The sequence below is a fragment of the Aulonocara stuartgranti genome, assembly GCF_965226115.1.
Source record: "Aulonocara stuartgranti genome assembly, chromosome: 3".
NCBI lineage: Eukaryota > Metazoa > Chordata > Actinopteri > Cichliformes > Cichlidae > Aulonocara > Aulonocara stuartgranti.
The window spans coordinates 79,958,294-79,971,730 of NC_138941.1; the positions used below are offsets into that span (position 1 = coordinate 79,958,294).

Below are 13,437 nucleotides of genomic sequence, written 5' to 3' on the forward strand. Positions count from 1 at the left end.
TACATTAATGTTTCAAACACAGGTTTTTACTGTTTTTTGGAGGACTCTCAGATCTGGTTCAGGCTGCATGTCTTTGGACGGTGGGAAGAAGCCGGAGTACCTGGAGGGAACCCACAAACACGGGGAGAACATGCAAAAGTCACACAGAAAGACCCCGGCCTGATGTTGGTATTGAACTCAGGACCTTCTTGCTGTGCGGCAACAGTGCTAACCACTGTGCCACCGATAAAAATAAATAAATAAATTAACTAATAAATAAAATTTTAATTATATAGCACCTTTCTAGATAGAATCACAAAGTGCTGCACATAAGATAACAAGTCATAAAAATAAAAAAGAGAATGATTTTTACCTAATAAGTAAATTTGTGACCCACCACACAATTAGATTTATACTGAATATAAAAAATAACTCATAATCAGTTGATAACAAATTGGTCAAAGTTAATCACGTAAACATATATTTAAAATTTATATTCTGTACCTTTAAAGAAGCCAACAAAGTCCTTTCATGATTCATTTTAACATTGCTGCAGTTTTAATGTTCAGATAATGATGTCAGGGCAAAATGATGAAGTCCAGATTTCTGGGTGGATATGATATCAATGAAACCAGGCGTGAACATTTGATTAAGAGGCCGGGGTTTATCCAACAACACTGACTGTATCACAGGATTAAAGCATAAATCACAGGATATCAGTTTGTATACAACAATGAATGTCAGCTGACATATTCACACAGTGACTTTGTTCAAACAACTGAAACAAAACGATTAACACTGAAGTGTTTAAAACTGTTAGGATGCCTGAGTCGTTGACCCGGAGTTTTGAGTTTATTACATTATTTATCGTTTCTAGTCTTTGGTGTCTTTGTTAGAGTTCTGTCTTATGGTTTACGTCTCTGTTCCCTCTGTTGCAGTGCCTGCCTGTGAGTTTGTGTCTGTAAGTTCAGTCTGTGTTTCCTGTCTTACTTTGAAAGTCTGTGTCTCATGTTAATGTGTCTGGTTGTGCTTCCTTTGTCTCGTTAGGCCTGATTTGCCCCCAGTTTCATAGATCAGTATTATGGGTATGTGCAGATATATATAGCTAGTCAAGTGGGGGGTGGCAATAGTAATTCTGGACTTTATGGTAAAGATTGGGAAGAGAATTATTAATGGATTGTCTGTGTTTACAGGAGAAATGTTAGCAATTCTATTAGCAGTACAGTGGGTGGAAGATTTGAGGCTGCTGAAAACGATTATTTGTTCAGATTCAAGTGCAGCCTTGGTTTGTCTACATGTAGCCGAGTAGTAAATTAATAATAATAATTTCCATTTTAGTTAGCCAGGCTACATACAGACTGGTCACTCGAAAGGTAGGTCAGATATTTTATTAGAGGTTCAGCAAACTCTTTTCAGGATACATATGATGGTCTGTCAGTAGTGTTTGTATGGGTACTGGCTCACTGGGGTAAGGGGGAATGAAGCAGCGGACAGGTTAGCAAAGGCAGCCACTAATCATGAGATAGTTAGTCTGGCGGTGAATTTTGGTCAGGAGGAAGTAAAGAGTATTATTAAGCTACAAATGAGGGGTAGATGGCAGAAACTGTGGGAAGAAGACAGGAGGGGAAGGTGGTTATATAAAATCCAAAGGGGGGTGGGAGTGAGGAGAGCCACAAGAAGGAGTAGGCGAGAGGAGGTGGTGGTGTCAAGACTGAGATTTGGACATACGGTTTGAATTCCACACTGTTCTTGATAGGGAAGCATGCCTCGGGGAAATGTGATTATTGTGGAGAGGATGAAACTTTGGAGCATGTTATTTTGCAGTGTCAGAAATATACGGTATAGAGGAGACGGTTGGTCCAAAATCTCAGTAGCATTGCTATGAAGCTTGATCTTGTAGGGTTAGTACAGAAGGAGTCAGGGGATAAATGTTATCAGGCTTTTTTTCAGTTTTTGAGAGAAGAAGAAGAAGAAGAAGTGTCCGTGTCGCGGACCGCGAACAAGTCCAGACGCTTTTCTTCCAAGCTCCTTAGACTACCCTTATCTACCCTCATCTTGCTGTGTGTTCTGTCTGCGTGAGCTTATTTTGTATTCTCAGTTTTGTTACCATGCGGCCAGCCTCCGGACCTGCCCAGTCGCCACCGCTGCCCTCTGCGAGGCCTGCCTCCGGACCTCCTTCGCCTGCATCGCCGCCATTGCTTTTCACAGGGTCGGCCTCCTGAACTGCCCGGGTTTGGACTTTTGTGCTGTCAACCTCCAGGCCGGCCCCCTGAACTTTTTTCGGAACTGTTTTACTGGCCGCCTGTACCTTTTGTGACCCTTTTTTGTTTGGTCGGTTTTCTTTGAGTTGTTTTCTGGGCTCCTGTGTTTGCCGTTTTGGTTTCTGGCTCTTTGTGTTTCGTTTGTTTCAAAACTGGCCTGTCTCCGGGCCTGTGGGCTGAAAACCTGTGCCAGAGTTCTGACAGGCAGGCCGATGATTTTAGAGCACACTGATGCAGTGTGCTGCAGTCTGTTCCTGTATGAAGGCTGAGGGAGTGGAACCAGCAGGTGATGGAGAAGGTCATGATGCTTTCCTCCTGAGAATCTCCTCTGTGTTGGCAGAGAATTTCAGCAGGTTGAGAGATTTAAGAAACAAATTAAAACGTACAGCTCTGCTATCAATCTCAACATAAATAAGGACAGGAGAGTAAACAGCAGTGACGTTTGTAGGGTTACTGAAGTTGGGCTGCCTGGTATATACAGTGGGGCAAAAAAGTATTTAGTCAGCCACCGATTGTGCAAGTTCCCCCACCTAAAATGATGACAGAGGTCAGTAATTTGCACCAGAGGTACACTTCAACTGTGAGAGACAGAATGTGAAAAAAAAAATCCATGAATTCACATGGTAGTGTAACATATGTGTTAAATACTTGTGAATTTCACCCAAAACACTTTCTTTTTCTTGGATTAAATATGTCATTTTTGCATCTCACTCTCCTACCTGTGTGATCTGAGTCTGTGTGCGTTCATGTGTGTGTGTGCGCTGCGTGGTGACGTAGGCGCGTGCATGTGTGCCCCGGTCACAGCTCCTTTCAGCATGGCCGGAGGTAAGTCACTGCCACGTTGCTCTCAGCTAATTAAAGTTTGTTCAGATCCCAAGCTGCAATGTGAATACAGCCAAACCGCCGCGTTTTTGTTTGTCATTAAGAGACTCATTCGGGATAAGTTTTGTGGAGGGCGGAGTTCACTAATATACGCTGTTAAGGTTCAAAATATTGGGGATGGAGACAAGAGAAAAAACCACAATAACAACACTGGTCCGGCCGGGTTGAGTCAAACGATGATTTAATGATCACACACGTGGGAGATGGACACTGATGCAGACAGCCTCAAAATCTCAAAATGGTGGAGCATTGCTCAAACTCTTATAACCTCTGGTGCCTCCACCTTATCATAAAAAGCCTAAACATTCACATGCTCTCTCTCACACAGCGCCTAAGCTACGACCTTGGCTCCCCGTCTATCTGCTCCTGCTGAAATGGGGCAGAAAACTCCAGCATGTTCTCTTCTAATCAGACAAATAAGGCGATGACTTTCTGCAAACAGTATTTCTTATAACTCAGCAATATAATGCATCATAAAACAATATCATTCATTCACAATAAATCAGCAGTCTAATGTAATGCAAATCAGTTTAACTAATGCAATAGTTATCAGCTTCTTCTAATTCAGGAGAATAATGCAAACTAAAACTACATAATAATTCACAATCTTTAATTAGGGGTATAACATGGCATAAAATAATATCATAATTTTACAATTCCCCCTGATGAGGTCATTAGAATAATGACCTCACAAACACCCTGTAGCCCAGTGTGGCCGGGTTCATCTCTTCTCACTCCTGAGGTCCTTTGTCCCCCTGAGGGGCGAACCATATGTAAGATGACCTCTGTGTTTGCGCAAGTCAGGTGCAAGACAAACTATTACTACAAGGATAGCAGGTCCAGATGACACTATTCCTATACTTAAAAACTAAAATTTATCTTTAACTTGTGCATGGTTTGCCTTTTAAAATGTTTGTATCAGGCATAAAATGACTTTTTAAATAAAGTTGTTTTTTAAAGTGAGCGGCAACCAGTCTTCGCGGTCTTTTTTGTTTAAATGAGGGAGGAGCAGATTGCGCCGCCTATGGACTAGTGTGGTCTGTCCTCAGTTGTGAGCAGATTTTTGACTTGCTGGTTCCTGGAGTACGTGGAGGACATCGATTATTTAAAGGAATTTAAAACTAACACCAAGGTAAATACTGAAGGTTTGATAAGTTATCATCAATGGTTATTTTAGTTGCTTTCTATACTTGTCCTAAACGGTATAAGGGAGAGAGGCATATAACATCCTTAGCTAGCAGGTGGAACTGGGTTAATTTGCTGTTATTGTCTTTGGCGAATATAATTAAAAGTTACTCACAAAACTCCTACTGCCTATATTCTACTCAGTAAAGTACATTTTATCTTATCTTATTCTGTTTCCATCGCACCAATATCTCTATACAGTTTGTGAATTTACGTAATATAATGTACACCGCGTTTTTTCTCCCTCTGTGCATCTGCAACCAGCTATTTTTAATTAATTCAAAAAGTAATGATTTTTTTATTTTTTAGTACTGTGCTTTAGTGGATTCCCGCTCAGGTAATGCGGCCATTATGCACTACTCAGTAAACAAAATGGCAGTTAGTCGTACAGTACCACGTGACATACATGTGCAATGTGGCAAGCTCACTTTATAGGGGTGTAAAATATGAGATGTTTGTTTAAATTACTGCAGTAGATGCTTGCAGCTTAAATGGTAATGTTATCAGATATGCATTTATGGTGTGCAAAAAGAACGGGGGATGGGGGACAAACACAGCTTTTTCAGCCTAAACACTGCCTGGATCACTGTCAGGCTACGTCCACACGTACATGGGTAATTTTGAAAACGGACATTTTCTGTTTTCGTTAAAAAAAATTAAAAAAAAAAATCCCGTCCACTCGCAAAAGCCAAAACGCTGCTAGGAACATGCCAAAGCAGCAGGTGGCGATATATTCCTAACGTGTAGAAATGTCGGCCAATCAGAAGTCATGAAGCCTGGGTGGGAAAGAGTAAACAAAGATGGTGCATAGAAGCAGAACTGAGTCCTATGTGTGGAGGGACAGTAACTGTGTGTATGTAAGCATTGAAACACTGCATAGAGTAAAATTAACAGTAATGGTATTTTTTCTAAGTCATTGTAGAAATTCATTTCACCGAAGCAATAACCTGGCACATGGTGTGATGTCAAAAAAGGCACAGACCTTTGATGCTGCGTTTCCTCTGTTTCCCTCATCCATACCTAAACGCAAAAACGGTTTTTGAAAATCTCCACCCTGGCATGAGTTTCAAAAAAGTCTCCGCTTTCAGTAACCGTATGCCGTTTACGTGTGGACGAAAGGTGAAAACGCACAGAAAAATCTGCGTTTTCAAAAATACCCGTGTACGTGTGGACGTAGCCTTAAATACTGTGCTGTTCCATCTAGTTATTGGTCCAAGGCAGTTATTAATTTAATAAGTAAGTGCAGATCAGATGGTGATGTAGGAAAATGCAGAACATGTTACTATAGCTGAATGCTGTGTAAAACACTAGTATTAAATCTAACTCCCATTGATGGCTTAATTAACTATTTAATAAAATTAAGTCTTTCACTAAATATCCCCCTATGCATAGTTAAGTAGTCTATGTAGCAGTCTACTGCAGGATGTCCAAAGTGCAGCCTGCAGGTCATATGTGCCCCCCTAAGTGATTTTGTGTCATTCAACTGTAAATGAAACATGTTAAAATTTTATACTGCTTGTACAGCACACAGTTGCTGAAGATAGACAATATAAACACTTGCAGTGCATTTCAAACTTATAATTACACTGTTCATTTTGTGCATTAGTAAGTAAATCTCCTATATTGAATTATCCTGGAAAAAATGGAAACGTTTGCAACTTTTTCTTTCTCATGTACTTTCTTTTATTTCCTTACGACATTTAGATTCTTTGGGATCTCAAACACCATCTTTGACATGTAAGTCATTTTCATATTATTTGTATTACTTATTAGCCATATTCAATAGCTTGCACGGATTATTTTGAAAAGTGATGGTTAATGGTACATCTGTGAAAGGAGTGCATTACTATTTTTTTTTCTTCTGGTAATCGGTATAAATGTTTATTTAGCTGCAGGAGTCAATGACCAATTTCATAATTAGACATCTACTGAAATTTCAATGTTTTGTGCTAACATAATGCCAACAGTGCTCTCTTCACATGTCCCACAACTCTGACAGTTTTGCTCCTCCCCTCACAATTGGAGTTCTCTCTGAGCTGCTGCTGTCAGGTGCATCAAAACATTTTACATTCCCTTGTTATTCGAATCTCTATCTGAGTTTAGGACTCCAAACATTCACACCTGCTGTCAGTAACCAGAGCTCACAGGACTGTAAGTAGTGCAGCTCATTAAGGTGAGTTGAATTGAAATCTATACTTTATAGGAAGGTTTTTACTGATAAAAGTGGTAATAAACATGGTAACCAATAAAAATGCAGTGCCGCTTTAAAAAAAAAAAAGAAATTACTCCTGTAATTTCTAACAGTTTTTTTTAACAGCAGGTGTGAGCATCCATAGTCGTTAAGCTTTGGTAAAGATTTAAAAATAACATAACATTAAACATTAAATAAGTTTGATGGTGTTGACAGCAGCAGCTCAGTGTTAATCAGCGGATGGTGAGGGGAGCAGGAAAGCGTTTTTCGTCGTAGTTGTTGGAGTTGTTTAAGATGCTGATATTCATAGGAACAAAAATTAACTGAGTTGTTTTCCATTCTATAGAAATTGTGTATCTACTTTTTAATAAGTCTTTATGCTGATGTTCTTAATTATCATGTATTACAGATTTTATTTTTAAGCAACAACATTTTAGCATGCAATCAGAGCATGCCTTACAGTACAGTTTTGTAAGCTGTGCACACAAACAGACTGTTAATTTACAAAATTGATCATTCAACAAATGTAAATCACTGCAGATTTTTTGTTTTAGGTGCACTGTATGGGCTCAAAATGTGGTCATAAATATTTTGTACTTGTAAATCAGGATTTGTATGTGTAAAAAGTATTTGTGTGTGGCCAAAAAAACCCTGCACGTTACAAGTACGAATTTTGACCCTATTTTTCTTCCTTTCATCTGATTGGTCAATGTCATGTCAATCACAAATGTAACAATCCAATCAGAGAACAGATGGGTTTGGCTGTCGAGGGGAGCTTTTTTGAACTGCAGGTCCTTGAAGGGTGATACAGTTTGAAGCTGGAGGATCTCTATATAAATATCCGATAGCAGTTAGGTCCCCTAACTCTCAGCAGCTGTTGAAAAGATAAAGTTGTGGTATGTCAGTGGTTAGAAATACCATTATTACTTTAGGATTAGTTTAACACAAAGTCAGGGCTGACCCAGGACCATTGCTGTGAGTCACAGTGCGCAGCATAAAAGTGCTTTCACATCAGACGCAGGATGTGCTGCTAATGCTAACTGCTAACTAAAAGCAAAGGATCCAGAATTTGTAGCGCTGGCTGCTGGGCTCTGTGTGCAGCAGCTCTACCTGTACTAGATGCATCTGCTCCTTGTCGTTTCTATCTCTGACTTTATGTCCTCTACAAGAGTTTCTGGTTTTTTTTGCTAGTTCTTCAAATGTTCAATAAAAACATGTATGCTAATTCATAACGGAGAAAGCTTTGTAATGAAAGCTGTCATTTCCAAAACACTGCCCGCCCCCACCCCGCGGTCCGCAGCGCTGTTGAAAAGGCTGTGGAAGTCCCTGTATTAAGCACGTAGACCTGTGACACAAAAATCACCAAGTCGGACGACCACAGACTGTTTTCCTTCGTGGTGATGAAGGAAAACGCTGGGTTGGCATGTAAAAGGGCATTTATTCCCTTCAAAGACCTGCAGTTCAAAATAAGCGCCCCTCCGACAGCCAAACCCATCTGTTCTCTGATTGGATTGTTACATTTGTGACATGACATTGACCAATCAGATGAAAGGAAGAAAAATAGGGTCAAAATTCATACTTGTAACTTGCAGGGTTCTTTTTTTTGCACACAAATCTTTTTTTACGCACACACAAATTCTTTTTACACATACAGATCTTTTTTTATGCACACACACACACAAATCTTTTCTTACACACACACACACACACAAATCTTTTTTACACATACAAATCCTGATTTACAAGTACAAAATATTTATGACCACATTTTGAGCCCATAGCACTGTAACAGCTAGAAGGAACTCCTCAAAATTAAAGGCAGAATAGGGAAATACATGGAAATAACCATTTTCCTTCAAGCACATCAGCAAAGTTAAATTGGTATACTTGATAACTGTTGTTATAAGTATCACATGAATATGAATCCCCACAATTATAGATTTTAATTGGGAAGCAACATGCAGATGTACAGAAGGACTATAAACAGCAATTTCTATCACATACAACTCTTTGAGAAAATACCAGCAGTGAGAATTTATCACTTGCTGATTTATACATTTTACAGTGTAGATTGATGGAAAATCTCCACTCTGGCTGAAGTGTTTTTTACAAACAATGTTTCCAAATACAGTGGCTTGCAAAAGTATTCGGCCCCCTTGAACTTTTCCACATTTTGTCACATTACAGCCACAAACATGAATCGATTTTATTGGAATCCCACGTGAAAGAAGAATAGTGGGGATGGTGTGTTCAGAGTGATGTGCAGTGTTAGTTTTCCACCACACATAGCGTTTTGCATTTTGGCCAAAAAGTTCCATTTTTGGTCTCATCTGTCCAGAGTGTCTTCTTCCACATGTTTGCTGTGTCCCCCACATGGCTTGTGGCAAACTGCAAACGGGACTTCTTATGGTTTTCTGTTAACAATGGCTTTCTTCTTGCCACTCTTCCATAAAGGCCAACTTTGTGCAGTGCACGACTAATAGTTGTCCTATGGACAGATTCCCCCACCTGAGCTGTAGATCTCTGCAGCTCGTCCAGAGTCACCATGGGCCTCTTGGCTGCATTTCTCTCTTTCTCTGCAGCGCCCTCCTTGTTCGGCCTGTGAGTTTAGGTGGACGGCCTTGTCTTGGTAGGTTTACAGTTGTGCCATACTCCTTCCATTTCTGAATGATCACTTGAACAGTGCTTCGTGGGATGTTCAAGGCTTGGGAAATCTTTTTGTAGCCCAAACCTGCTCTAAATTTCTCAATAACTTCATCCCTGACCTGTCTGGTGTGTTCTTTGGACTTCATGGTGTTGTTGCTCCCAATATTCTCTTAGACAACCTCTGAGGCTGTGACAGAGCAGCTGTATTTGTACTGACATTAGATTACACACAGGTGCACTCTATTTAGTCATTAGCACTCATCAGGCAATGTCCATGGGCAACTGACTGCACTCAGACCAAAGGGGGCTGAATAATTACGCACACCCCACTTTGCAGTTATCTATTTGTAAAAAATGTTTGGAATCATGTATGACTTTCATTCCACTTTCACGTGTACACCACTTTGTGTTGGTCTTTCACATGGAATTCCAATAAAAATGATTCCTGCTTGTAGAGCAGGGCGATATGGGCAAAAATATTTATCACGATATATATTTGAAAATTTGCGATAACGATATAACCGACGATATAATTGATGCGAGACAAAATACAACTCCACAACATTACTAGTGCAAAAAGACAACCTTCCATTTATTTTCACTTAAACAAGAAGCTGGTTTTTATGTACATTAAAGCTTCATAAAAATGTAACAGTGCAAATGCAAATTCCTTGCTGAAAGTTTAACCAAAAGGCATTTCCAGTAGAAATGGGCTGACATATCCTGAGCATAACCATGTATAATATCCACTGAAGTTAAAAAGAGGAGCTTTGCAACATTAAACTGCAGTGTGCAGTACGCATTTTTCGGACCATAAGGTGCACGGGATTATAAGGCACATTAAGCGAAACAAAGCAGTCAGATAAATCAAACTTTATTAAACTCATTCTTCTTGCTTCCTCCATTTCTGTACCATTGTTTCATTAATGTTGAATTCTCTGGCAGCTGCTCTATTCCCATGTTGTTGCAGTATATTAATGACTAACCTCGTATTGTGGATGGATTATCTCAGTTGTTCTCCTGACTGAAGTTTGGTCCGTTTACAGCATCCTGCCATGCGATTGCATTTGTTTCTAACCATGAAGAACCTTCACGTTAACTTTTATAAGTGGAAAAGTGTTAGTGTTCGTCCTCCAGCTTCACTGCTTATGTTATGCTAACATAGCTGTGTCGCTAGCGATCACGTAGCACATCATTATATACCAGCTAGCCCAACTTCAGTAACCCTACAAACGTCACTGCTGTTTAGTTTCCTGTCTTCATTTATGTTGGAAGTGATAGCAGAGCTGTACGTTTGATTTTTTCAGAAATCTCTCAGTCAGAACATGCTATATCATGCTTAGGTAACTAGCGAAACTAGCGAGCTAACTTCCGCTAGCTTCCTGCTAACTTCTAACTCCGTTAAATGTAATAACTTTTGTTTTCATGGATGCCTGGAAGTTAAACTTCATAGTTACACCTGGTAAAGCAGCAATGCTGATCGTTTTATTAAAGATGAAAGAATTTAGACAGTTTTTAACTCTAAGTGATGCTGCAGTGTTGTTTGACCTGAAGCATACGGAGTTTAGGACCCAGATTACTCCCAGATTTAAGAGCATCTTAGTCCGACAAATATGACAATAACAACGGCCGCTTGCATGTTCTGCAAAAAAATGTGCTTTGTTGTGTATCTGACGGACAAACACCAAACCAGTTCCACATCACTGAAGTTGCACCATTTTTACAAACCAATTCTGGTTCATCTGTTTCACTCAACGACCGGCCATGTGCGTATGAAAACAAAGGCACTGCGCATGCGCGTTTTACTCCCATTCTATCGCGATATTTCATTTTCCTATCGTTGCCTAACATTATACCGGTATTACCGTGAACGGTATAATATGGCCCAGCCCTACCTGCTTGTGTCTGCAATGTGACAAAATGTGGAAAAGTTCAAGGGGGGTGAATACTTTTGCAAGCTACTGTATTCCTCTTCAGAATATCTTCTGCAATTTTATGGATTGCCGTATGTGTGAAAATGGCTCACACTTCTATTCTGCACACAATCTTCTGTGTATTTTAGTGAAATGGATTACCTTCTTGCCAAATCACGGACGAGGAGAAGGAGAATTAAAGTTAGAGTTCAGCAGCATTTACAGAGCCTTGCTTTAGATGCTGTGGAACTTGCAGAGAAGGCCGTGGACCAGGCTTTGCAATACACTGAAGATGTGGCGAACAAACATTCGATTGTGGATGAAGCAGTGGAAAATATTGAAGATATAGAAAATAAAGATGAGACTATCAACAAGGCAGAGGACAATGTAGAGGAATATTCGAGTAACAGCTTGGATGAAGATTTACCTCTGGATTTTAATAGTAATGACTTTTACATGGATAGTGAAGCGGATGAAGAACAAAACTGTGACTTTCCTGATGTGGAGTCAAACTCTGATGCTAAGAGGAAACTTGCTGAATGGGCAGCAAACCGAAATGTGTCTCATTCTGTGTTGTCAGAGCTCTTAACCATACTTTTGGAGCTTGGTCTCGATTTGCCAAAGGATCCCAGAACTTTGCTCAGTACATTAAAAGACTGTGAAGTGAAACAAATTGGCAGGGGAAGTTACTACCATTTTGGTCTTGAAAGTGCAGTATTGTCAGAACTGAAAATGATAAATCAACATGAACTGAAAACTGATACATTAACCATTCGTGTGAATGTTGATGGTTTGCCTCTCTTTAAGAGCTCTAATATGCAACTGTGGCCTATTTTAGGTAAGATAGTTGAACTGCCACAAGCAAATGTTTTCATGATGGGTATATATGCTGGTCCCTGCAAACCTGAGTCGGTGAACGACTACATGCATGATTTTATAGAAGATGTAAAAAAGGTCACAAAAACTGGTATTGTTTTCAATGGAAAACACTTCAATGTACCCCTTCCAGATGCTTTTATCTGTGACACCCCAGCTAGAGCTTATTTAAAATGCATCAAAGGTCATGGTGGCTACAGTTCTTGTGAGCGCTGTACACAGTATGGTGTTTATGTTGATGGGAAAGTTATTTTTCCAGATATGGATTCAAGTCTCAGATCAGATTCTCAGTTTGAAGAAATGTTAGATGAAGATCACCACAACTCCAAATCACCTCTTCAAGAGCTAGGCATTGGCATGGTTTCAGCCTTTCCCTTAGACTATATGCATTTAATTTGCTTGGGTATTGTACGTAAATTACTTGCCCTGTGGATTAAGGGACCATTGCAGTGTCGGGTTCCTACTTCTACTCTGTCTGCCATTTCAGATCACTTAAAACAGTGTAGGCAAAGTCTGCCACGCACGTTTTCCAGAAAGCCACGGTCCCTAATGGAGTACAGACAATGGAAAGCTACAGAATTAAGACAATTTTTGTTGTATACTGGACCAGTTGTGCTTTTCCAGAAACTGTGCAATCCACAGTACAAGAACTTCCTGGTTTTGTCATCTGCTATGAGGATACTTTTGTCTCCTTTGTGTAAAGAGTACTGCTAATATGCAAAAAAATTATTGAGATGCTTTGTTGCCAACTTTGCTAAGATTTATGGGACTAAATTCTTAGTTAACAATACACACAGTCTTTTGCACCTAGCAGATGATGCTACAAAGTATGGCCCTCTGGATTTGGTTTCTGTTTTCCATTTGAGAATTATTTGGGACAGTTAAAAAAGATGGTGAGAAGACCACAGGATCCTGTACAGCAAATTGTCAGACGAGTTTGTGAAAAGCAATTGTATCCTCACAGGTCTTGCAAAATGCCAGAGGGTGTACTCACACAGCCACATACATCTGGACCTATGATGACTGAATTTTTTGTCCATCATTCTTTTCAGTACAAGATGTACAGACATGGAAATCAAATAATCTCCACCTCCAATGGAACAAATTGTTTTGATCTTGAAGGCAAAGTTGCAGTTGTGCGGAACATTGTGCTGTTCATCGGAGAAATACATGTTTTGTTTGAACTGTTTGAGACTGGAACAGCGTTTTTTAACTACCCTATTGATTCAACATCTCTGGGTGTACATTTGTTGTCAAAACTGTCAGGTCATCTTGCTAGTGCTCCTGTAACTAAATTTACAAAACCAATTATTTTGTTACCTTTTCGTAATGCATTTGTAGCTTTGCCTCAGCTACACAGCATGTAACTTAATGGCGTTTACAGGATGTCTTCATTCAGTGTGGTCGAGTTTGTGGATGAAGTTGACTCTGATGGCTGCAAGAAGGTAGACATCATTCCATCAGAGTGGTTCCATGACGCAGAGAGAAAATTATGCTGGTGGCC

At 39.8% G+C, this 13,437-nt stretch overlaps 1 long non-coding RNA gene across 1 annotated transcript; it reads left to right on the forward strand.

Moving 5' to 3' along the window:
* The first annotated feature begins 4,137 nt into the window (after positions 1-4,137).
* Positions 4,138-13,433, forward strand: LOC309702852. Its single transcript, XR_014275764.1, has 4 exons — positions 4,138-4,254; positions 6,012-6,044; positions 11,207-11,895; positions 13,318-13,433. It is a non-coding gene; the product is annotated as an uncharacterized lncRNA (long non-coding RNA).
* The last annotated feature ends 4 nt before the right edge of the window (positions 13,434-13,437 follow it).